Here is a 25,755-nt window from a genome sequence, read left to right as displayed (position 1 = left end):
TCTAACTCCTTGTTACAGTTATTTGTGTTTTATCTATAACTTTCCTTAAAATTTAATTAGTGTTTATATTATCTCCTTTGAAAACTCAGGGTGTGGTTGATTGGTGATGCTTGTTTCATTATGTGTTTCTTCAGGGGATTTCTCTTGCTCTTTTAGTGGTTGTTTCCTCTGCTTTTTCATTTCACTTAACTTTGTCTCTCTGATTTTAGGAGAAATAATTCTATATTGTGGTCCTGATAAGGTAAGTATTCACCTATATGTGACCATTCCTGTGTAGACTACATGTTTTCAAAGGCTTTGGTGTGAGCAGTGGTTTGGAAATGGACGTCAGTCACATCGTTCATCAGAGTGTGTGTACTGGGTGTTAAAACCTCGATAGGGAGTGTTGTGCTGTGTAAGTTTCTAAACCATAGCAGGGTGTGAGGTGAGACTTTTTTTCTGCTCTAAAGCTGTCGCTGTCCTGTCATGGGTAGAGTCTATTCCCAACTTGCTGGAAAGAAGTCCTAAGAGTTAGGTTTAATCAGGCTTTGTTCATATTATTTTTTTCTCCCTTCTCCAAGGGAAGAGAGTGCTAAAGTCAATGAGGTCTGTTTGCCCACAGATGTCCTGTATACCAGGATCTCCGGTGGCTCAGCCAGTAAAGAATCTGCCTGCAATGCATGATACCTTGGCTCAATCCATGGATCAGGACCATCCCCTGCAGAAATGCATGGCAACCCATTCCAGTATTCTTTGCTGCAGAAGCCCATGGGCAGAGGAGCCTAGCCAGCTATAGTCCATTGGATTGCAGAGTCAGACATGACTGAGTGACTAAGTATGCACATACATCCTATATACCACTTGTGTAGGCATCTGTGGCTCTGTTTGTGTGCAGCCCAAATTTGTGTCCCTTGATGGGGCTGACCCAGATATACTGCAAATCTGTGCTGTGGAGTTAAGTTTCTGTTTAGTCTCTCAGTGGTGTCTGACTCTTTGCAACCCCATGGATTGCAGCAAGCAAGGCCTCCCTGTCCATCACCAACTCCTGGAGACTACCCAAACTCATGTGCATCGAGTCAGTGATGGCATCCAACCATCTCATCCTCTGTCGTCCCCTTCTCCTCCTGCCCTCAAACTTTCCCAGCATCAGGGTCTTTTCAAATGAATCAGTTCTTCATATCAGATGGCCAAATTTTTGGAGTTTCAGATTCAACATCAGTGCTTCCAGTGAACATCCAGGACTTATCTCCTCCAGGATGGACTGGTTGAATCTACTTGCCGTCCAAGGGACTCTCTAGAGTCTTCTCAAACACCACAGTTCAAAAGCATTGATTTTTCGGCACTCAGCTTTCTTCACAGTCCAACTTTCACATCCATCCATGACTACAGGAAAAACCATAGTCTTGACTAGAAAGACCTTTGTTGGCAAAGTAATGTCTCTGCTTTTTAATATAGAGTCTAGGTTGGTCATAACTTTCTTTCCAAGGAGTAATTGTCTTTTAATTTCATGGCTGCAGTCACCAACTGCAGTGATTTGGAGACCAAAGAAATAAAGTCATCCATTATTTCCATTGTTTCCCCTTCTATTTGCCATGAACTGATGGGACCAGATGCCATGGTCTTTTTTAGTATTCTGAATGTTGAGTTTTAAGCCAGTTTTTTCCCTCTCCTCTCTCACTTTCATCAAGAGGCTCTTTAGTTCTTCTTCACTTTCTGCCATAATTTTGGTGTCATCTGCATACTAAAGTTATTGATATTTCTCCCAGCAATCTTGATTCCAGGTTGTGCTTCTTCCAGCCCAGCGTTTCTCATGATGTACTCTGCATGTAAGTTAAATAAGCAAGGTGACAATATACAGCCTTGATGTACTCCTTTCCCTATTTGGAACCAGTCTGTTGCTCCATGTCCAGTTCTAACTGTTGCTTCCTTACCTGCATACACATTTCTCAAGAGGCAATTCAGGTGGTCTGATATTCCCATCTCTTTCAGAATTTTCCACAGTTTGTGGTGACAGACACAGTCAAAGTCTTTGGGATAATCAAATAAAACAGAAATAGATATTTTTCTGGAACTCTCTTGCTTTCTCGATGATCCAGTGGATGTTGGTAATTTGATCTCTGGTTCCTCTCCATTTTCTAAAACCAGCTTGAACATCCAGCAGTTCACGGTTCATGTATCGCTGAAGCCTGGCTTGGAGAATTTTGAGCATTACTTTATTAGTGTGTGAGTTGAGTATAACTGTGCAGTAGTCTGAGCATTTTTTGGAATTGCCTTTCTTAGGGATTGGAATGAAAACTGACCTTTTCTGGTCCCTTGGCCACTGCTGAGTTTTCCAAATTTGCTGGCATATTGAGTGCAGCACTTTCACTGCGTCATCTCTCAGGATTTGTAATGGCTCAACTGGAATTCCATCACCTCCAGTAGCTTTGTTTGTAGTGATGCTTTCTAAGGCCCACCTGACTTCACATTCCAGGATGTCTGGCTCTAGGTGAGTGATCACACCATCCTGATTATCTGGGTCATGAAGATCTTTTTTGTACAGCCATTCTGTGTATTCTTGCCACCTCTTCTTAATATCTTCTGCTTCTTTTAGGTGAACACCATTGCTGTCCTTTATTTAGTCCATCTTTGCCTAAAATATTCCTTTGGCATCTCTAATTTTCTTGAAGAGATCTCTAGTCCTTCCCCTTCTATTGTTTTCCTCTATTTCTTTGCACTGATCACTGAGGAAGGCTTTCTTATCTCTCCTTGCTATTCTTTGGAACTCTACATTCAAATGGGTATATGTTTCCTTTTCTCCTTTGCTTTTGGCTTGTCTTCTTTTCACAGCTATTTGTAAGGCCTCCTCAGACAGCCATTTTGCTCTTTTGCATTTCTTTTCTTGGGATGATCTTGATCCTTGTCTCCTGTACAATGCCACAAACCGTAGTTCATCAGACACTCTGTCTATCAGATCTGGTCCCTTAAATCTATTTCTCACTTCCACTGTATAATTGTTAGGGATTTGATTTAGGTCATAACTGAATGGTCTATTGGTTTTCCCTGCTTTCTTCAATTTAAATCTGAATTTAGCAATAAGAAGTTCATTATCTGATGGTCTGCGCCACAGTCAGCTCCCAGTCTTGTTTTCCCTGACTGTATAGAATTCTCCATCTTTGGCTGGAAAGAATAGAATCAGTCTGATTTCAGTGTTGGCCATCTGGTGATGTCCATGTGCAGAGTCTTCTCCCGTGTTATTGGAAGAAGGTGTTTGCTATGACCAGTGGAGTAGGTGGAGCCAAAGCACTTGGTCAGCTGGTGGATGGACTATGGCATGTGATGATGGTTATTTTTTAAACAAAGCCCAATAAGTGCCAGTACTGCCAGTGGTCACCCCATCCAGAACACACCTGAGCCCCAGGCTTTCTCATCATGGCTAGTCTGAGTGTTTTCCCAGCTTACCCAGATCATGTGCCAAGGTGTGGTGTGAAATGAAGAGGTTGGAAAGTTTATCTTGCTTGGATTCAGTTGTATGGCGAGGTGAAAGCTGCCATTGTGGAGCTTCTCCTTACTGTTTGTAGGCAAGTAGCACCTGTGTACTCTCTGAGAACAGAGTCTAGACTTCTCAGCCATGCATTTCGTGTCAGTAGTTCTCCCAGCAACCAGTGGGCTTTCCCCCTCCATGTAGGACCCCAATCTGGGACACCCGTTCTGTGGCTTGACTCCTTAGTTCCCCAAGGGGACAGTTCACCTGTTTGGGCCTTCTCTCTTTTTTATATACCTCTCAGGAACAGCCCATCTTATGACTACTTTCCATCCTGTGAGTTACATGGAAATCTTTCTTGGGCCCATATTTGCATGAGTTCTGCCAGTCTGAGGATAGTTTTCTGTGAGAATTGTTCCCCAGGAAGATCCATTTTTGATGTCTTTGAGGGGGATGTGAACACCATGTCCTCTTGTTCCACCACCTTGATGCAATCCTGTATGATAAATTTAATTCTGACATATTTAATTTCTGCAAATTTAATAGAAAATGTTGTTATTATCATTTATGTTTGAAACATTACACTAAAAATTAGACTAAAATCATTGTTGACATTTCTTATTCATTTTAATGAGAAAAGTTAGTGCTAATTATATTCCACTATGTACAGCATTTGTTTAGTCCTTTATGATGTTAATGTATTCAGACTCTGTAAACCCCATGAACTGACTGATACCATTACTTTATCGTCATTACTTTATGTGATGGAACAGCTGGGGCATAGGGAAGTTAAGTAACTGCAATGACCCCAAACTAATCCATAGTAATTTTGTAGTGATTTAGCTCTACACTATTTGCATTTCCAGTACAATACCTTAAACTCTATGGGATGGTGTCTCCCTTTTGGGTTCGAATGTAAAACAAGTGTGTGTTTAAATTTCATTTAAGATGATTCTTTCCATGTTATTATACTTCACCAAAATTAGTCCTACCAGATTAATTGCTCTGCAAAGTTCTGGTAAAAAAAAATAATTTTTTGACTTAATTTCTATTCCTGAAGAACCAGTGACTTTTGTCACCTTTAAATTATCATTGGCAATTTTACTTCTGTGAATTTTCTGTTCATATTCTTTCTTTATTTTCATTTCAGGCTGCTTGAGTTTCTGTTGTTGATCTGTAGTCATTCTTACTGTACAGTGACTACCAATCATTTTTATGTTACAATTATTGCTGGATAGATTTGAGGCAAATTATATAAGCCTATATATGTGAGTTAACAATACTCTCTACTATGGCAGCATATTATTTCTGCTTTTCTTCAGAAATGTTTCAATTATCTAGAAGGGTTATATGGAAAGTCCTGTGGCAAATCTTCCTATTATTCTCCAAGAATCAATGTTTGATTTTATTTTTAATATTAGTTATGTCTTAGGTTGATGAATGTCATACGGTGTGGATGGCGGTCTTCTTGACTAAAATACTCATTTCTTCACCAGACCATTTCAATCATAAAGTGCTTTCCTGATGTACAGTTTTCATGATTGTGGCTTCAGATTGCTTTCATCTGAATCACCAATTTTTCTTAACATTTCTGTAATTTTTGTATTGTTCTCATTGGTGCTGATTATGTCAGTCATAGTGGGCCCAGGTTTAAAGAACATGATGTCTATGTTATTTTCTGTCATGATAAAGAATTGAATTTTACATAGAAGTGCTATGGTAAGGAATGAGGCAATAGCTGCTTGAAGAAAGAGACAAAAGAATGATAAATGCTAATCAAAAGTGTGGTTCAAAATGCATTATAATGTAATAGTAATTAATTCAATCTATGGTCAACAAACCCATTGGACAGCACATCGTATCTGCAAGTAGATAAGTGATGCTGTGTCTTGTTTTGTAAGAGTATATATAGATTTAGATATGTTTTTAGATATAGATAAGATCTGCAGACAAATTCAGGTACACTTTGAGAGAATGAAAATTCTCTAAGTCTCTTTAGAGTCTAGGTTATATAATTTCTTAATATACAGTGGAGAACTTACATCCATTATTAAAAGTTGAATATCAGAGGGAAAATAACAGGTGACTAAAAGGTGAATGAGAAAAGGAGAATTAAGTCATGAAATTAAAGATTTTCACAAATATTTCAATTTTATAATAGGAAGCAGGTAGCAGTTGCTATATTTCTAATTCTACAAACATTCTTCTGGGAAATAAGCTAAACTGGATGAAAGCAAATATCTTGCCATGGCTCTAGGTAGGAAGTGATGCTGAGGCTGCATCACAGTAAAAATGAAGAACTGATAGTGGTCTCACAAATAGAATAAAGGATTGAACCTTTTTACAGAATTCCAATTATTGAGCAATTTCTATAACAAGACAAACCTATGAAATTTGACATGAAAATGAAGTTAAAAATTCTGAATATCTAGAAAATGACACATGCGATAAGTAGACTTCTTATTGTTGTTGTTTTTACATAGAGCATGTGAAAAGTAGTTAAACACAATCATTTCTTTTTAGATTAACTTTTGAATTAAAATAATCAATTTCAATATGTATGCATATAGTTTTATTTTTATTTCATTTTTCATCAGTGTTTTCTCTTGGCAAGACATATTTGTTGTCAGGTAGAAAATCCCTTGAAGGTAAAATTTACATTTTGTCACAAGAGGAGTTGAACTTGATCATAATTCATCTTACTGTAATAAATATAAGGACTTCTATTCATGTGGCAAACCTGCTAGACATCTCAGAAACAGCTAGTCTCTTTTCCCCTTCTTTCCTATGCTAGCACACTTTCGGCATCAAAACAGGCAACACTTTGTGATGACAAACACAGCAGTTGCCACACAGGCCAGCAGGAACCCGATCACGTCCAGAGAGTGGTACTGGAACCAGGTGAGGTCGTGGGCGGCGGGTCGCAGGTGCTTGGCTCCTCTGTTCCGCATGACAAATTCAATCCAGAAGATCGCTCGGTCCAAGGGTTTCATAGGCTGATCATGTTGAATAGCTGACAACCTCATGACATTCTCTTTGTAGCTGAAGGAAAATCAGTGGTCAATTTATAGAATGAGCTATAATAGATAAATAAGTGAAATGTTCTTGCAAATGGTAACATAGAGTGCAACACAGTGGAAGAAAAGTAGCTACTTTTCCTCCAAGGTGATGACTGAGATCTTAGCTTATGGGCTGTGCTGTGCTTATCAGTCAGTCATGTCCGACTCTTTGCCACACTGTGTACTGTAGCCAGCTAGGCTACTCTATCCATGGTGATATTCCAGGTAGGAATATTGGAGTGGGTTGCCATGCCCTCCTCTTGGGGATCTTGCCAACCCAGAGATTGAATCCAGGTCTCCTGCATTGCAGGCAGACTCTTTACTATTTAAGCTACCAAGGAAGCCTGAGAATACTGGAGTATCCTATCCCTTTGCCAGGATCTTCCTGACCCAGGAATTGAACCAGGGTCTCCTGCGTTGCAGGTGGATTCTTTTCCATCTGAGCTACAAGGGAAGCCCAGCTTATGGGCTAGGATTTCTTAAATTTTTAGGATTTCAAGTTACAAAGAAAAGAAAGAAAATGAGAGGGAAAAGACTGTGTAGTCTAAAGTGGCATGAGTTGTTCCAAAGTGAAAAAAAAAGAAAAAAAAATCATAATTTGTTTGTTCAAAGATTGAATTATCTAGTAAAGAATTGTTAATTGACCTGGTAAACATGTTTTAAAATGCAGTCATAATCCAGATATAGCAAGTAAATCTATGATGAGGTTGAGAGACAGGTCCAGAAAAGGTCTGATCTTACATTAGTGAAGTAGTAGTTGAAAGTGTGGAAGTGGATTGACTTGGTTTGATTTCTGACTCTGATACTTGCTGGCTGCTTCTTATTCCTTCTGTCCCTTAGTTTTTTAAAAACTTAATTTTATTAAGTTTTAAAAACATTTTTATCTTTTAAACTTTTTCTTTCATAATTGGAGGGCCCAATCACAATAGAGTCTGTTCCTCAGGTTTTCATTTTTGTATAAAATGGATAGAAATAGTAACTCATCTGGTTTTTTGAGAATATCATACTGATTCTTATAGGCATTCTTAGAATCTAGTATACTCTCAGAAAATGTTTTCTCATATTGTTCTCCTGGTTCTTGTTCTTTTAGAACAAGATTCTCTTAGAATGTGGAGAAGACTCAAAATTTCACTTTCAGGCACTGCAGTTACACTGCCTGAACTACTGTTTCTACTGTTGAAATGATGATGGATTGTGTGTGTTTGTGTTCAGTTGTGTCTGACTCTTTACAATCCCATAGACTGTAGCCTGCCAGGGTCATCTGTCCATGGAATTCTCCAGGCAAGAATACTAGAGTCGGTAGCCATTCTCTTCAGGGGATTTTCCTGACCTGGGTATGATGGCTAACGGACAAGAAAGTAGGAAGAATAATGAGATATGGTTCATGAACTCTAACTCACAGAGTGCTATATCATGGCACTGCAGCGATAACAATGGAGTTAACTTTTCTCCCTTTTCTGTCAAAACAGGGGGAGCACTTGGTGTTTGCAAGGATTGCAATAACCAGGGAACATTTTTGTGATACAATAGGGATCAGTTCAGTCACTCAGTGATGTCCGAATCTTTGTGACTCCATGGACTGCAGCAAGCCAGGCTTCCCTGTCCATCATTAACTCTCAGAGCTTGCTCAGACTCATGTCCATTGAGTCAGTGATAGCATCTAACCATCTCATGAAGAGAATACAATAAAGAAGTTGCTTAATATGTGTAAAGTAACTCTATGCTACTAAATAAAATATGTAGCATATCATGAACATTCAGTATATAGCAGCTAAAAAATCATCTTCATTTTTGACACCAACTTTACATTATTAAAATTTAAAAAAATATAAAGATACTAAAGAGATGTACATTTATATAGAATCAGCAAACGAAAGTTCTGTTACTTAAGAAAGAAATAAAATATTTTTGCTTTTTTTTTTTTTTTTGCACTGCTCATTTAGGACAATAGCTGTCCTAAAATTAAATTTAAATAGCACTGCTATAAAGACACAGATACACACTGTGCTACTATGACTGACATTCTCAAAAGGTTTCATTGCAAAGTCATTATGAAACAATAGGGGGAAACATATATCATATTTATGATATTAATATAATTGTGTTACTGAAATTCACACATATCCTGAAGTGATTTGGAAATCAGATATTTCTCATTTTTGAAAATTTGGCTTTTAGACAGTAATATCCCATCATATCTCTTCCAAATAAGATAAAATCAATCAAACCTAAAGAGCTCAGAATATATCTACATTTAAAAGCAATATCTACATAGTTGAAGTTAAGTTAGAAAGTTCTATTAGCAAAGTATTATTAAAAACTTGCAGATATAGAGAACAAATTTTGGTTACCAGATTGGAGGAATAGAAATATACACATTGGGGTGTAGGAAGCTAAAGTTACTGGGAATAATATAAGCTCAAGGTTGTGTTGTACAACACTGTGAACATAACCAATATTTGGTAATAATTTTGAATGGAAAATAGGCTTTAAAAATTGTGTAAAATTTTTTTAAAAAGGAATATCTCAACATATCCTTCCAAATCAATTGCATTTAGATTTATAATTCTTCTAAATTAGACAAAAATTACCACAATCAGAAAAGCTAGGAATAAACCTGTATTTTAAATATATTTTACATAGTTGAAACTGAGTAATTAGAAAGTTCTAGGTGTTAACCATTTATCAGTGATGGGGTCAGAATATTAGCATAGAAAACTTGGAAAATATTAAATGTAATGGGAATTTAAGATTGATTATGTCAAAGGAGTTTACTGAAAATAAAGTATCTTTGTAGAGTTTAAAACATTTGAGGAGTTCACAGGCAGAAAGAAAGTAAAGTGGGCAGATGAGTGTTCATATTACTACGATGCATGTTTCCCTACTTACCTTTGTTATCAATGCGTCTTAATCCTTCTATTACCATTTCAGTGATTCTTCTCATTTGAATGCTGAGTCTTTCAGAATTTCTCTACTATCTTTAAACTACTGACAAACCTTTCCCATAAAACCATAAAAAAATGTTGAGACACTCAAAATAGGTTATTATTGACTGTTTTCAAAGCATTGAGTAAATCTTACTCTTCATTATACTTATGTGAAGGCTCATTTCTGCCTCCTTGGCCTTCAGATGAGAACTTCTCTGGATAGAATGTCAGGTAAAAAATGTATACTCACAAAGGATTATTAATGACTTCCTTCAATGCATTGAGCAAATCTTCTGTTGACATTGTTTCCAAGTCCAATCTGATAGCTGCTCCCTTGGCCGTCATGTGAACAACGTTATGAGGTTGATCAGCAAACAAAGGAAGGCCCACCATAGGGATGCCGTGGTAGATGGCCTCGTAGATGCCATTGCTTCCACCATGAGTTATAAAGGCTTTGGTTTTGGATGGCCTAGGATTGAGTGAATTTCAATAAAATAATTAATTATAACATTCAGAATAAAATGAGAAATGGGCTTTATAAGGCACTGAAAGAAGCAGTGTTTTTTAAGATAACAGATTATTACACATATGAGACTGCTTTTAAATTGCTTTCAGAACTCAGAAAAGAAACTGCTATGTCTGCTGAAAGGGTAAATGAAGACTTTGTGAAAGAAGTGCTGAGTCACTTGAACGTCACAGATGAATCCATGATTGGCAGGTGAACAACTTGAAAAAACATTCTGGGTAAAAAAAAACCACATGTGCAAAATAAAGAGGAGGGCATGCCAGAAATTATTCTCTTAAAGATATAATGGAGTCATTTAGTCTGACAGGAATGGTACCAGGGGAAAAGAAGGATAATGGTAGCGGCACTGGAACCAGAGGAAGGAAAAGCAACCTTTTGTCATGAAGTGTGTTATTGTGTCATAAAAATGATTGCAGATTTTTTTCTTTTAGAGAAAATGGAAAGTCACCTGTAATAAAAAGGGAACTTGGTTTTAGTAGCATTTAGCATACCCCTACAGAGGAGAGAAGAGAGGTATAAGGAAAGAATTCAGAGACAGAACAACAATCCAGGAAGTTATTGAAAAGATCACAGTGAGTAGAAATTAGAGCCAAAATAACGATTCTGGCCATAAGGGGTGTGACTGTGTAGAATAAAAGGCCAACTGTTATGCATTCTTCCTTTTTCCCCTTGCTTAGGAAATAAAAATAAAGTAATACATTTTTCAAGTGTTTCAATAATTCTCTATACATTTGTTTCCTTTTGAAGTGCTGTCACTTTGCTCAGCTGCTACTCAAGTTTTCAATATTTTTTTCTACCAAGTCTTACCAAGAACGTCGTTCTGGGGGATCCACTTATACAGTCGAGTATTGGGTCCTAAGGTGTCTGGTTTCTTGCCATCATATCTCCATAGAACCTGTTAGGGTAAGGGTAATCTCTTATTCTGAGTTGAACTTCAAAGTTACAATTCTAAAGGGATCAAAATATATGTAGTTACGTGTCTTCCATATGACATGTAAGAAACGAAGGCATATTAAGTAATATTAACTGTTAATACACTGACCGGCTTCCCAGGTGGCGCTGCTTGTAAAGAACCCATATGCCAATGCAGGAGACATAAATGATGTGGGTTCAGTCCCTAAGTTGGGAAGATGCCCTAGAGTAGGGCACAGCAACCCACTTCTGTATTTTTGCCTGGAGAATCCCATGGACAGAGGGGCCAGGAGGGATATAGTCCATAGGGTCTCAAAGAACTAGATATGACTGAAGTGAATTAGCACCCACGCACAATACCCTGACATGAAGAGGAACACCTACATTTGATATACACATGATGGCATAGACAATTCAGATGCCAGTGCCAACATGAAAAGTTAAATAATTTCTAGGTGGTCTTATTTCAAGTACAAAGAGACAGTGACAGATGACACGTAACCTACACACTTATTTACCTTTTTTTTACATTAGCGGTCATCTTCAAATTTAATATTCACTGATTTCTTTGTGACCATTATAAAAGAGAGTTTAGTTATATCAATTTTAGTATAACAAGTCATTTTATTAGAATTTCACACATTTTGTTACAGAGAGGAAAATGCATGCATCAGCCACTTAGAAAGAAATACCTTTGCTTATTCATACTTTATTAATAATAAGTTAATTTGTGCTTCTTAGGAAGTATAGCTTCATTTAAGTTATAAACTGTTAAGTGCTTGCAAAAGCAATGACAACTAGAATTTTTTGACATGAATCCAAAGTATTACCATTATTACTAGAGTTGGTTGTTTTACCTTTAGAATAGAAGAGCCAGTTGACAATTTGAAAGGGACAATAGGGCTATTGAAAAAGTTCCAAAATAGTGGCACCAAAGTTTATTCAACTGATCCGGAATACTTCAACAATGAAGCACAAATCATTGACAGAATTGATTAGTGTGGCCTCCAGATCCAGTACAAAACTAAGGAACAACTTTGGAATTCCAAGCAATTCTCATAAACTGGATTATATTTTATTAGTGTTTAACTTCTGTTTGCTCTGTGAATGAATGTAAATTACTTTTAGTTTCTCAGCAAAAAATAGCATAGATTATTAGGAGAGGCCTATCAGATTGCAAACTAAAAAAGTTGTTCACAAATATCTGAAGACCACAGGGGGTATTTTATATATTAGAAAAAAAGTTACTGTTGCAATTTCTGAAGAAAAAGGCAGCTGAATCTTCACCATGCCAGTATTCCTTATGCTTGACTGCTTCTTATAGTCCCTTCTCCCTCTTCAATCAGGAGGAAGAATGTGACAGGTTAGAAGCAGAGTTCATTAAGGACCAGACTACAGAGTTCACCTTAAGGGCAGGACCCTATCTTCACTCTATCACATTGATCTTCCTGCTTCAGATTTTAGCAGGGCCTAGTCAACCAGGGAGGCAGATGTTTCTTTTCTCTAAATCAGTGTGGTTGGATGGCAGTTGGGGGAATCTTGTCCATCCTTTCTCTGAGTAGCACTCTGAAAAACACACTGATAGGTCTGTTCCAAAATTTATGGGACACATAAAAGACCAGGATTACATGTTAAGTGTACACTGCAAGAAGCACAACGGCCTTCTATAAATATTGCTTAACATTATTGTGTTATATTGTTATATTATTGTGTTATATATTTTCTATTAAAATTTAACCCCAGAGAACATTTGTATGTGTACTGTACCTCAGATATCATTCAAGGAAATGGAACAAGTAACAAAGCAGAATTTGGTGGTTTCTTCTCCGGCCCCATGATACCATTAGAATACCAAAATTCATACTGTATCTCTTTAATATCATTCTATTTTTATTACTATGCTAATCTAAATTTATTATAGATGAAAGACACTCCTTGTAATTCTATAGCACCTATATGTATATTTTGGTTTATATATATGAGAGATAAATTGGAGTTATCATATAATTTACCTTTCTGTTGGAAAATGTCTAAAATCAGACCTTTTATAGAGTTTCACAAACATTAAATAGTTGTTCACCGTTAAGTTACTGTGTGTACCTTTTGTGGAATCTGGGCAAGGGCTGATGCAATCACATTGGCTCTTTCTTCTGACATGTTACTGATCATTGACCCCAACGAAAACACCACAATACCATGTTCTCCAGAGCTCTGCACAAATTCTTCCATTTCCTGTGAAAAAAGAATCTATTCCATCATAAAAGATAAGGAGCATAGAAAACATTATTGAAGGGATTGCTGCCAGCAACTAAACCGAGGAAATCAAATATAGTATGGAGTGGAGATTTAAAAAAAAATATTGTGGTAAAATACACATGACATGAAATTTACTTTGTTAATCATTCCTAAGTGCATAGTATAGCATCATTAAGTATATTCACACTGTGAAACCAATCTTCAGAACTTTTTTCATCTGGCAAAACCGGAATTCTATGCTCTTCAAGAAATTCCACATTCCTTGTTCTCTAGCCTCTGGCAAGCTTCATTCTACCCTCTGTTTCTACAAATGTGATTAGTCTGGAAACTTCTTACAAGTTGAATTGTACAGTATTTGTCTTTTTCTGATTGACCTATTTCACTTAGTGTAAGTTTCCTTCATGTTGTGACATTTGTCAGAATTTCCTTTTAAATGTAATATTCCATCGCTTGTATATATGACATTTTGTTTATTGCTTCATCTGTTGGTGGACCCTTGGGTGGCTTCAACCTCTTGACTCTTCTGAGTTGAGCTTTTATACACATGTACAGATATCTCATTGGGGTAATAATTTCAATTCTTTTGTATATGTACCCACAGAAGAGAAATTGCTGAGCCATAGGTGTTGATATGTTTTATATTATTCTTGCCACATACTATACAGTTTACAGAGTGATTTTCCTCCTCATGTTCCTTAAATATGTTAAGTTCACATTTTGGACATTGGTTAGTTGTGCTAATAAATATTCAGCACTGAAAAAATATTTTTAAATTTTGAAAAAAAGACATATTATTTTCCATAATGGTTGTTTTTTTGTTTTGTTGTTTTTTTTTTAAAATATATCATCCCTGAGGTCCTTGGGAAAGAAATGGGTGATATGAGGTCGATTTCTTCTAATATGTGGGGTTCCATTTAGTTACTCAGTTATGTCTGACTCTTTGAGACCCCATGGACTGCAGCATGCCAGGCTTCCCTGTCCATCTCCAACTTCCAGAGTTTACTCAAACTCATATCCATTGAGTCAGTGATGTCATCCAACCATCTCACCCTCTATCATCCATTTCTCTTTCTGCCTTCAATCTTGCCAAGTATCAGGGTTTTTCAAATGAGTCAGTTCTTCGCATCAGGTAGCCAAAGAATTGGAGTTTCAGCTTTAGAATCAATCCTTCCAATGAATATTCAGGACTGATCTCCTTTAGGATGGACTGGTTGGATCTCCTTGCAGTTCAAGGGACACTCAAGAGTCTTCTCCAACACCATAGTTCAAAAGCATCAATTCTTTGGTGCTCAGCTATCTTTATAGTCCAACTCTCACATCCATACATGACTGCTGGAAAAACTATAGCTTTGACCAGACAGACCTTTGGTGGCAAAATAGTGTTTCTGCTTTTTAATATGCTGTCTAGGTTGGTAATAACTTTTCTTCCAAGGAGCAAACATCGTTTAATTTTATGGCTGCAGTCACCATCTGCAGTGATTTTGGAACCCCAAAAAATGAAGTCTGTTACCATTTCCATTGTTTCCCCATCTATTTGCCATGAAGTGATTGGACCGGATGCCACGATCTTAGTTTTCTGAATGTTGAGGTTTAAGGCAGCTTTTTCACTCTCCTCTTTCACTTTCATCAAAAGGCTCTTTAATTCTTTGCTTTTTGCCATAAGGGTGGTGTCATTTGCATATCTGAGGTTATTGATATTTCTCCCAGCAATCTTGACTCCAGCTAGTGCTTCATCCAATCCAGTGTTTCTCATGATGTACTCTGCATATAAGTTAAATAAGCAGGGTGACAATATACAGCCTTGATGTACTCCTTTTCCTATTTGGAACCAGTCTGTTATTCCATGGCCCATTCTAACTGTTGCTTCCTGACCTGCATACAAATTTCTCCAGAGGCAGGTCAGGTGGTCTGGTATTCCCATCTCTTTCAGAATTTTCCACAGTTTGTGGTGATCGACACAGTCAAAGGCTTTGGCATAGTCAATGAAGCGGAAGTATGATGTATATTTATGCAAATATATCTGTCTATAAGCAGGAAATGAGATAAGGCCAATACACACTGGTGGCAAGAGGATACTGTTAAACACTATTATACTGAGACATTTCATCTATTATGTTATTAATTACTAACATAGATTCTTAGAAGGAAGTCTTACTGCAGGATTCAACTGACCTTAAATTCTTTATTATTATAGGTCTTCTAAATCATTTATTTATTCCAGATATGCTTTTTTTGAGAATTATCTTAGGTTAGTCATTAATATTTCATTTCTCTATTAGCACTATGAAAACTTATATTTGAATCACTTAAGTTTATCATTCACTCAGCCCTATAATCCTTATCTTAAAATTTGTCATAATTTCCCAAACTGTCTGAATTATAAACCCCTGACATTGAGAAATCTGGTATTATTGTTGGGAAGTTCTATGAGACAGTCCTATAATCCTGTTTATAACCCAGAGGTATACTTGTGTAGTTACTGATTTGACTGAACATATTGCTGAATTTTCTTACCTGGGGCGCCCTTTATCCTTTACATAATTGATGTCTCAGTAGGATGGATAATGTCAGCTGTGGTGAAGGACCCTCAGAGCCCCCTATTTAGTGCTCCCAGTGAGCACCTGCTCGGGGCTTTCTGCAGCAGAAATCTGGTCACCTTTTTAGTAGTTCACTTTAAACGATATAGAACTCCACGTGAATCTGTATTTGCCTGTATTGTTTCTGAATTATTTGGTCTTGTGGTGCTTTTTCCTTTCTAATTTAAAAAATGCACACTCTGTACTAGAATAATTACACATTGCTCAATGATCCCGTTTAATAAATGTAGAGGATCAAAATTTTCCTGACCAGTAGCAGCATTTAAAGTTACTTGTCTTCATTGCATTGTCATGTTGGCTCACTAACCAAAGCTGTTTCATCTATGCTGTGAAAGATACATCGATTTGGTATTATTTTAATATACATTATCTGTACAAATTAATCACTGATGTGGATGTATTCATTTCATACTCTGATATCTTTGTGAAAATAATATAAGATCATGGCAAGAAAATATGCAAAAGTATGAAAATTTATATAAAAGGAAATTTACTGAAATGCTCCATTCAGAGATATCCTTATTTTCAAATTTATATCCTTTTAGCAAAGGTTGAAATATATTTGATATATAACATTATGTAAGTTAAGGTGTATAACATGATTGATACATTTATATACAGTTATATGATTGACATTTTAATGATGTTTTGAACCTCCACTTATCATATAATTATAGTTTCTATTTTTGTTAACCTCTATTCTCTAAGTAAATATGATGATGATAATAATAAAATATTGTTGTCTCTATTCACTATCCTGTACCTTAGGTCTCTAGGATTTGTTTACTAAGAAATACTAATTTGTATCCTTAAAGAACGTCTCTCCTATTCTCCCACCTCTTAGCCCCTGGTAACCACCATATTACTCCTATTATATGAATTCAGCATTTTTTGATTTCACATACAAGTGATAATATACAGTATTTGTCTTTGTCTTTTCAAAAAGCTAGGCAGAATTGAAAACCTTTGCTAGACTAAGCAAGAAGAAAACTGACTCAAATAAATAAAATTAGAAAAGAAAGGGGAGACATTACAACTGATACTCCAAAAGTACATAGGCTCCCAAGAGACTACAATACATAACTATATGCCAAAAATTACATACATGAGAAAAAAAATAGATAACTTTTTAAAAACACAACCTGTCAAGACTGAATCAGAAAGAAGTAGAAAATCTCAACAGTTTTAAGAAGTAAAGGGATTGTATCATTAATCAAAAACCTAAGAATACACAGAAGCCCAGGACCAGATGGCTTCACTGATAAATTCTTTGAAGCATTATAGAATAATTAATGTAAGTTTTTGAAAAAAAAAAAATCTTTAAAAATTAAAGAGGAGTTTAGGAGTATTTTCAAACTCATTCTACAAGGCCAACATTACCCTGATACCAAATAGATAAGAACATTACAAGGAAAGAAAACGATAGGCCAATACCCACACTGAGTATAGATGTAAAAATCCTCCACAAAATATCAGCAATCCAAACTCAAGAACACAGTGAAAGCATTATATTGAGTGAGCAAGTGAGATTTATCCTTGGGATGCAAGGTTGGATCAGTGTACTCATATTAAGAATTTTAATGCATTGCACAAATAGAATGCAATATAAAATAACTTGATTTTCCAAACAGATGTACAAAACACATTTGATAAGATACAACATTCTTTCATGATAAAAACTGTCAAAATATTGGATATAGAAGGAACATAACTCAACATAATAAAGAACATATATGACAAACTCAAAGCTAACATTATATTCAACAGTGAATATTTGAAAACTTTTTCTCTAAAATCAGAAACAAAACAAGGATTCCTACTCTCACAGTGCTTCAGCATAGTACTGGAAGTTCTAGCTGGAGCAATTAGGTGACACAAAGTATAGGAGGCATCCTAAATAGAGAGGAAGAGGTAAATTGTGTGTGTGTATGTGTGTGTTTGCAAAAGACATGATTTTGTATGAAAATCTCAGATTCAACCAAAACTCAACTAATCAACAAGCTTAGTAAGGTTGCAGGGTATAAAAGCAACATATAGAAATCAATTCAATTTTAATATACAAATAATGAAACATCTGAGAAAACCATCCCATTCAGAACAGCATCAAAAGAAGAAAATAACTAGAAATAAATTAACCCAGTGACATGAAAGATCTATATGTGATAACTATAAAGATTGTGTTGTTACACTGTTGGTGGGAATGCAGACTAGCACAGCCACTATGGAGAATAGTGTGGAGATTTCTTAAAAAACTGGAAATAGAACTGCCATATGACCCAGCAATCCCACTCTTGGGTATACACACCGAGGAAAACAGATCTGGAAGAGACACGTGTACCCCAGTGTTCATCGCAGCACTGCTTATAATAGCCAGGACATGGAAGCGAACAAGATGCCCATCAGCAGACGAATGGATAAGGAAGCAGTTGTACATATACACAATGGAATATTACTCAACCATTAAAAATAACACATTTGAATCAGTTCTAAGGAGATGGATGAAACTGGAGCCCATTATACAGAATGAAGTAAGCCAGAAAGATAAACACCAATACAGTATGCTGCTGCTGCTACTGCTAAGTCACTTCAGTCGTGGCCAACTCTGTGTGACCCCATAGACGTCAGCCCACCAGGCTCCCCTGTCTCTGGGATTCTCCAGGCAAGAACACTGAAGTGGGTTGCCATTTCCTTCTCCAATGAGTGAAAGTGAAAAGTGAAAGTGAAGTCGCTTAGTCGTGTCAGACTCTTAGAGACCCCATGGACTGCAGCCTACTTTTAGCGACCCCATGGACTGCAGCCTACCAGGCTCCTCCATCCAAGGGATTTTCCAGGCAAGAGTACTGGAGTGGGGTGCCATTGCCTTCTCCGCCAATACAGTTTACTAACGCATATATATGGAATTTAAAAAGATGGCAACGATAACCCTATATGCAGGACAGAAAAAGAGACACAGATGTATAGAATAGACTTTTGGACTCTGTGGGAGAAGGCGAGGCTGGGATGATCTGAGAGAATAGCATTGAAACATGTATACTATCAAGGGTGAAACAGATCACCAGCCCAGGTTGGATGCATGAGACAAGTGCTCAGGGCTGGTGCACTGGGAAGACCCAGAGGGATGGGATGGGGAGGGAGGTGGGAGCAGGGATCAGGATGCGGAACACATGTAAATCCATGGCTGATTCATGTCAATGTATGGCAAAAACCACTACAATATTGTAAAATAACTAGCCTCCAACTAAAAAAAAAAAAAAAGATTATGTTGTAAGAAATAGAAGAAAACACAAATAAATGGAATGTCATCCTAAGATCATGGATCAGAAGATTTAATATTGTTAAAATATTCACCCTACCAAAAGTATCATACCTCCCAATTTTAAATTATACTAAAGTTGCAACATTTCAAATGATAGTGTACTGGCCCCCAAATAGACAATTGGAACCTCATATACGGTTTAGAATTAAAACCCTGAATATATAGCCAACCAATTCAACATGAACACCTCCCGTGGAAAGAATAGTCACTTCTTTCTTTCTGGAGAAAATTGAATAAGTATAAACACAGGGAATGAAATGAGACCCCTGCCTTACACCCCTCACAAAAATAACTCCAAATGTCTTAAAATAACTCCAAAGACTTAAACATAAGACTATAACTTATAACATCCATAAAGGATGTTATATACCATAACATACCTAAAGGAAAAGGTAAGGATGGAACTCCTTGGCATTGGTCTTAAAAATGATTTTTTTTTAAGATGACTTCAAAACCACAACAAAAGGAAAAAAACCCACAAGTGGTACTATATTATACTTCAAGCAACTGCACAGTAGAAGAAACAATCAACAGCGTGAAAATGCAACCTACAGAATGGAAAAAAGAATGCTTTAACCACATATTGAATGAGGGGTTAATGTCCAGAATACACATAGAACTCATACAACAAAATTCAATTAAAGAGTGGGCAGGAGAAAAAAATGGACATTTTCTAAAGAAGACTTCCAAATCACCACCAGGTATATGAAAAGATGCTCAAAATCACTAATCATCAGGGAAATGTACTTCAAAATCACAATGAGATATTACCTCACCTCTGTTAGAAAGTTGGTTTAGCCCTGATGGAACATAAAAAGAAATTTCTTAATCTCGAAAATTGTAATTCCAGTTTATGTTTTTTTAATGTTAGAGAAAATTGTGATTTTATTATATCTGATATTTTTCAACTAAATATTATATATAATTTAGTGTAGTTTAATATTCCTTATAAATACATACATTTATATGATAGAAGAAGGATGTTCATTTTAGCCAAAGCACAGGTGAAGAGCCTTAAAACTCACAAAAAGATTTTAGCATTTCATCTTATGTATCTGATTGGCAAAAATCTTAAAAATTCATAACATTAAAAAAGTTTACATTAATTTGTTAAATTAAATTTTATTTAGAGTAAATTTTATTAAATTTATTAAATTATTTTCATTAATTTTTATGTAAACTTTTATAACTGACCATTAAAACACTCCATGGGACATCTAATCTCTAGCAGTTTGCTGAATACTATAATCTTGATGATTAAGAAAATCAATTTCAATTAGGAATTAGATCAAGGTGGCTGGCACACATTGAGTTAATGATAGTATGTTATAATAACAAAATAAAAATAATGACAACAGTTAATATTTCTTCTGAACCACTGAGTATATGCCAGTGACATTTTGGATGTTTCACATGTACTTACAAATTTTTTCTCTCAACAATATAAGGTTGGTACCATCATAAGATATACTATGGTCGTATCACTATGAATACTGTAGTCTAGTTTTCACTCATTGTTGCCTACATCTAGCAACAACCTGCAAAGTGGTCTTTTCCCCCACGATTTACCCTTGACATCTAACCCATTGACTACATGTTGCTTGTTGTCTTGTTGTTTGTCTGTTTAAGCAATGATATAGTATAGCGCTTAGCCGCTCAGTCATGTCGAACTTTTTGCCATCCCATGGACTGTAGCCCACTAGGCTCCTCTGTCCATGGGGATTCTCCAGACAAGAATACTGAAGTGGGTTGCCATGCCCTCCTCCAGGGGATCTTCCCAACCCAGGGATTGAATCCAGGTCTCCCACATTGCAGATGGATTCTTTACTGTCTGAGTCACTAGGGAAGTGCAAGAATAGTGAAGTGGGAAACCTATCCCAATATGAAAAGGAGTACGTGAAGGCTGTATGTTGTCACCCTGCTTATTTTACTTATATGCAGAGTACATCATGAGAAACGCTGGGCTGGAAGAAGCACAAGCTGGAATCAAGATTCCCAGGAGAAATATCAATAACTTCAGATATGCAGATGACACCACCCTTATGGCATAAAGTGAAGAGGAACTAAAAAGCCTCTTGATGAAAGTGAAAGAGGAGAGTGAAAAAGTTCCTTAAAGCTCAACATTCAGTGAACTAAGATCATGGCATCCGGTCCCATTACTTCATGGCAAATAGATGGGGAAACAGTGGAAGCAGTGTCAGCCTTTATTTTTTTTTGTCTCCAAAATCACTGCAGATGGTGATTGAAGCCATGAAATTAAAAGACACTTACTCCTCAGAAGGAAAGTTATGACCAACATAGACAGCATATGAAAAAGCAGAGACATTACTTTGTCTGTCTAGTCAAGGCTATGGTTTTTCCAGTGGTCATGTATGGATGTGAGACTTGGAGTGAAGAAAGCTGAGTGCCGAAGAATTGATGCTTTTGAACTGTGGTGTTGGAGAAGACTCTTGAGAGTGCCTTGGACTGCAAGGAGATCCAACCAGTCCATCCTAAAGGAGATCAGTCCTGGGTGTTCATTGGAAGGACTGATGCTGAAGCTGAAACTCCAGTATTTTGGCCATCTCATGCGACGAGTTGACTCATTGGAAAAGACCCTGATGCTGGGAGGGATTGGGGGCAGGAGGAGAAGGGGACAACAGAGGATGAGATGGCTGGATGGCATCACCAACTCTATGGGCATGAGTTTGAGTACACTCCAGGAGTTGGTGATGGACAGGGAGGCCTGGAGTGCTGAGATTCATGGGATCGCAAAGAGTCGGACATGACTGAGGGACTCAATTGAACTGAACTGAACCTATCCCTTCTCCAGGGGATCTTCCCCACCCAGGAATCCAATCGGGGTCTCCTGCATGGCAGGTGGATTCTTTACCAGTTGAGCTCCCAGGAAAACCTGTTTAAACAATATTTGACTGCACTTTTCTCTCTCAATCCTTTCAATGTTTTCCCAATACCCCTACTAGATGTTTGAAGTTGCTGTCTGTTGCCAGCTGACTTCACCAGCATCATCTGTCTCTTTACTTGGGCTCTTCCTGTTTAGACGAAGCTTGGACTTCTTGGCAACTGCCATTACTACTCTACATGCTTTTCTTATCTATCTTCTGCTACCCCTGCCCTATCCCTTCTGTTTATTCTTGAGCATTCTTCTGATTTCACCTTAACTACCAGTGAATCAGAACTAATGTCTATGATTCATGCTGGATATTTTTAGCATTCTGTAGTTTCCTTTTAATAAAAATTTTTGTGACTTGCTTGTATTCTGTCTTTCCATGTGGAGTGTCAGGTAGCAAAAACTGTGTCTACACCATTAGTGTATGTTAGAACTCACTTCTAGAATATGTGACATATGTAATCATCCTATAACATTACAATTATAATAATAATATAGCTAATATTATATTACTTATATAAAATGTAATATAACTATAAATATTGTTTAGTGAATATCTGATTATGCTTCATTATGTGTCGAATAATGAAGCTGTTATTTAACTGACATATTCTTAAAGTGTCCCACATATTCTAGCTTATTCGGTAATGACAGTGAAATTCAGATACTTTGTTCATATAGAAAGATATCAGTATCTAACTAGAAGGTCACTTTATCCAACTTCTCACATCTGACTCACTGTAATCAAATATTTTAAATAAAGAATACAGCATGATTCCTATTGCAAACACAAAGTTAACAAAGAAGAACAAAGAGGAGCAGGTGACCTTAGGCAGGGGTTCCGCAGGTTTGCAGTGGAGGCCTCCAACAAATTCAACATTTGGTAGCCGTGGGCGAGGAAATGAAAAATCCCAGTAGTTTCGAATAAGCCACATTTCAGCTTTCCCCATTATCTCAACTAATGTAGTGGGCCTTCCTGAAAGTGAAATAAAAAACAAAAAACAACAATAAATGTTGGATCAAATGAGAATATTGCCGTGTGTATATATTTTAGGTAGTTTTTGTAAAGGAGTTTGGGATGATGTGGTCAAAGATGTTTGAATGTATCTGTTCTTTGATAAATATAAACATAACATAGTATAATATAATATGTGTGTAATTCTCTGTGTACATGTCTTCATTTATTAAGACATTTTATGAAATTTCTAGTGATTTTTTTAAATTAAAAAAAGAATTTTTGTGAGTTGGATAATATTCACTCACAGAAGTCCTATGTGCTTCAGTTTGTGGTATATGACTTCCTGGTATCTGAAACTCGTAATGGGTTCTACTTTACCCTATAATTTAAGTGTGTTCATAATATTTATAAGATTGATGGGTCATTTTACATCTTTATTTCACTCTTTCACTTTTTGAGACAAGTTTATGTGCAATTATATTTATACAAACTCACCTTCCAAGGCACAAGGAAAGATAGAATTTAATGCTACCAAGTAAGAACATGACTTACCTAGTTGTCGTGTGTTGTTTGGTCTCTAAGCCGTGTCTGACTCTTGTAACCTGATGGACTGTAGCCTCATCCATCCATGGGATTTTCCAGGAAAGAATACCAGAATGGGTTGCCATTTCCTTTTCCAGGGGATCTTCTCAACCCAGGGATCCTATCCCACATCTCCTGTATTTATAGGCGGATTCTTTATCACTCAGCCATTAGGGAAGCCTGACTTACCTAGTACTTCACTGTAAAACTGATTCCACTTCTTCTCATTGTACATCTGAAACCAGTAGTCAAAATAAAGTACATATATCATATTTTTTACCCTCTCCATGAATGTCATGTGATCACTTAATTCAGACAACATAACAGGTACATAGGATGGTGGAAATGAAAGTCTTCCACTCCTCTTTTCAATCAAATAGCCAGGTGAGAAGGAGAGGCTGTACACTAATGGTACTTTAAGTACTTCAGCCAGAAGCTCTCCACAGGGTCCAATAGCATCTGCAAGAATGACATCAAACCTTGATTCCTGTAGTTTTGTCATAAGCTTCTCATTTGAAACCACTTCACTACATGTCTTTATACCAATAACAGATAATTGGTCAAATAAACGTTGCATTGTTGAAAGATGGATCCAAAAGTAATCTTTCACCACAAGAATCCATGTCTCAATCAAAATCTTCTTAACATTCTGAAAATCATCTTTAGTGAAAGATATAGAGAAAGTCTCAAATTTCAAAGCCAATGGTTTGTTTGGATCAATAAGAGTGGAAGCTGAAGATTCCAGTACGGTCAGCTCATGACCCCTCATCACAAGTTCATCCAGAATTGTCTTCATATTCATCCAGTAACTAAATTCCACTGGCCACACCAGCACCTTTCCACAACTCCCAGAGTTAAAGTAGCAAGTGACCTGTACCAGCTGCAGAAGCAAGATCCATTTCATAGACATTGTGTTCATATGCCGTAGTTTAAACTATTACTATATCCTTTTGCTATTGCTCAGGCTTATATCCAGAAGAAATCATTCAGAAGTTAAATTATAACTCCTTTGCCTCAAATAAATAGGTTACATGAATAGCAAATGTGGAAATCAGATGAAAGGGCAAAGTGTAGACTACTTCCAGATTTTACAGTGTGTTTATATTGATTTGTCAGTGCTATCACCCAGCTAAAAGTCGATGACCTTGTACACACAAATCAGTTGTATCAATTATGTAAGAGCGAAGACTGGTGTAAAACAATAGCAAGTGAGAGGCCCTTGTGTCTTCAGTCACTTTGACATGGAATGAGAGAAAGGTTACATAAGCAAGATGGAACATTAGGAGGTCCCAACACTTGCATCCTTCACAGAAACAAGAAAAACAATAAATGAACAACTATGAACCAATATAAATTGCTTTTCAAAATTTCTGGGCTACAATGAAGAAGCAGTGGAAACCCTGCAGGTTGCAAAATCTGAGGACTACTGTGTAGAAAAGCATGGGAAAGATTTTACCCCCACACCCCTTCCTTCAGTTCAGAGGAGCTTGGCACGGGCAGAGATCCCCTCGGAGGGATTTCAGCCCATGAGGAACAATCACACAAGGGAACTCCGGCAACCTCATCATCATGACCTTTGCAGCCTTGCTCCTGAGCGCTTCCACAGTGAGCACCTACACTGATTCAGCTCCCCAGGGGCCCTGCTGCTGTGTCCTTCCTGAGGCTGGAAATGCCACTGTGGTGAGACCTGACCTTGGGGTCAAGGAGTCTCCCCATCTCTCCTGTACCCAATCTCCCTGATCGAGGTGTCACAGTGCCTTACTATCTGTGCAACTAGAGTTTCTGATCTGTGTCCAGCTCCCAGGTTCTAAGTCAGTGACTTGTCCTTAAGAAGTGTGGCCATGCTGCTATTTATTTGGGTCTCACCCTGTTATTCCTAATTCTGGTTTTGACTGGCCATTACCCAGGCTGAGCTGCTACTGTTTTACACACCATTCCTGGGTCCTGAGTCATGGCTTCAGCCTGTCATTGCTGGGGCAACAGTGCAGATACTCTGTGCCTCACCATGGGTCCTAGTCAGGGTTCCGATCCACAATTACTATGTTCACACCACTGCTTTTCTGCACCTCACCCTTGGGTCCCAACATGTGGCTCTGATAGGTCATTACTAGGAACATAACCACTGAAGTTCTCTCCCTTCCTCTGTGGCCAGAAGTGGAGCTTTGACTCATCATCCCCAGGCTGTGCATCCCAGGTACAGCAGCTGGGCCTGGGCCACTGCACAGCCCCGTCATCTCAGGGCCTAAACCACCACTGCCTTCCACCCACCTCTCAAATATATTGTTAAATA

At 37.2% G+C, this 25,755-nt stretch overlaps 1 pseudogene; it reads right to left on the bottom strand.

Moving 5' to 3' along the window:
• Window positions 1-5,839: 5,839 nt before the first annotated feature.
• Window positions 5,840-24,384, bottom strand: LOC122696510 (annotated as a pseudogene).
• Between the last annotated feature and the right edge of the window lie 1,371 nt (window positions 24,385-25,755).

The sequence above is a fragment of the Cervus elaphus genome, chromosome 6 (genome assembly GCF_910594005.1).
Source record: "Cervus elaphus chromosome 6, mCerEla1.1, whole genome shotgun sequence".
Taxonomy (NCBI): domain Eukaryota; kingdom Metazoa; phylum Chordata; class Mammalia; order Artiodactyla; family Cervidae; genus Cervus; species Cervus elaphus.
Note: the sequence above shows the minus strand (reverse complement) of the source record. Positions and strands in the feature narration are given on the sequence as shown.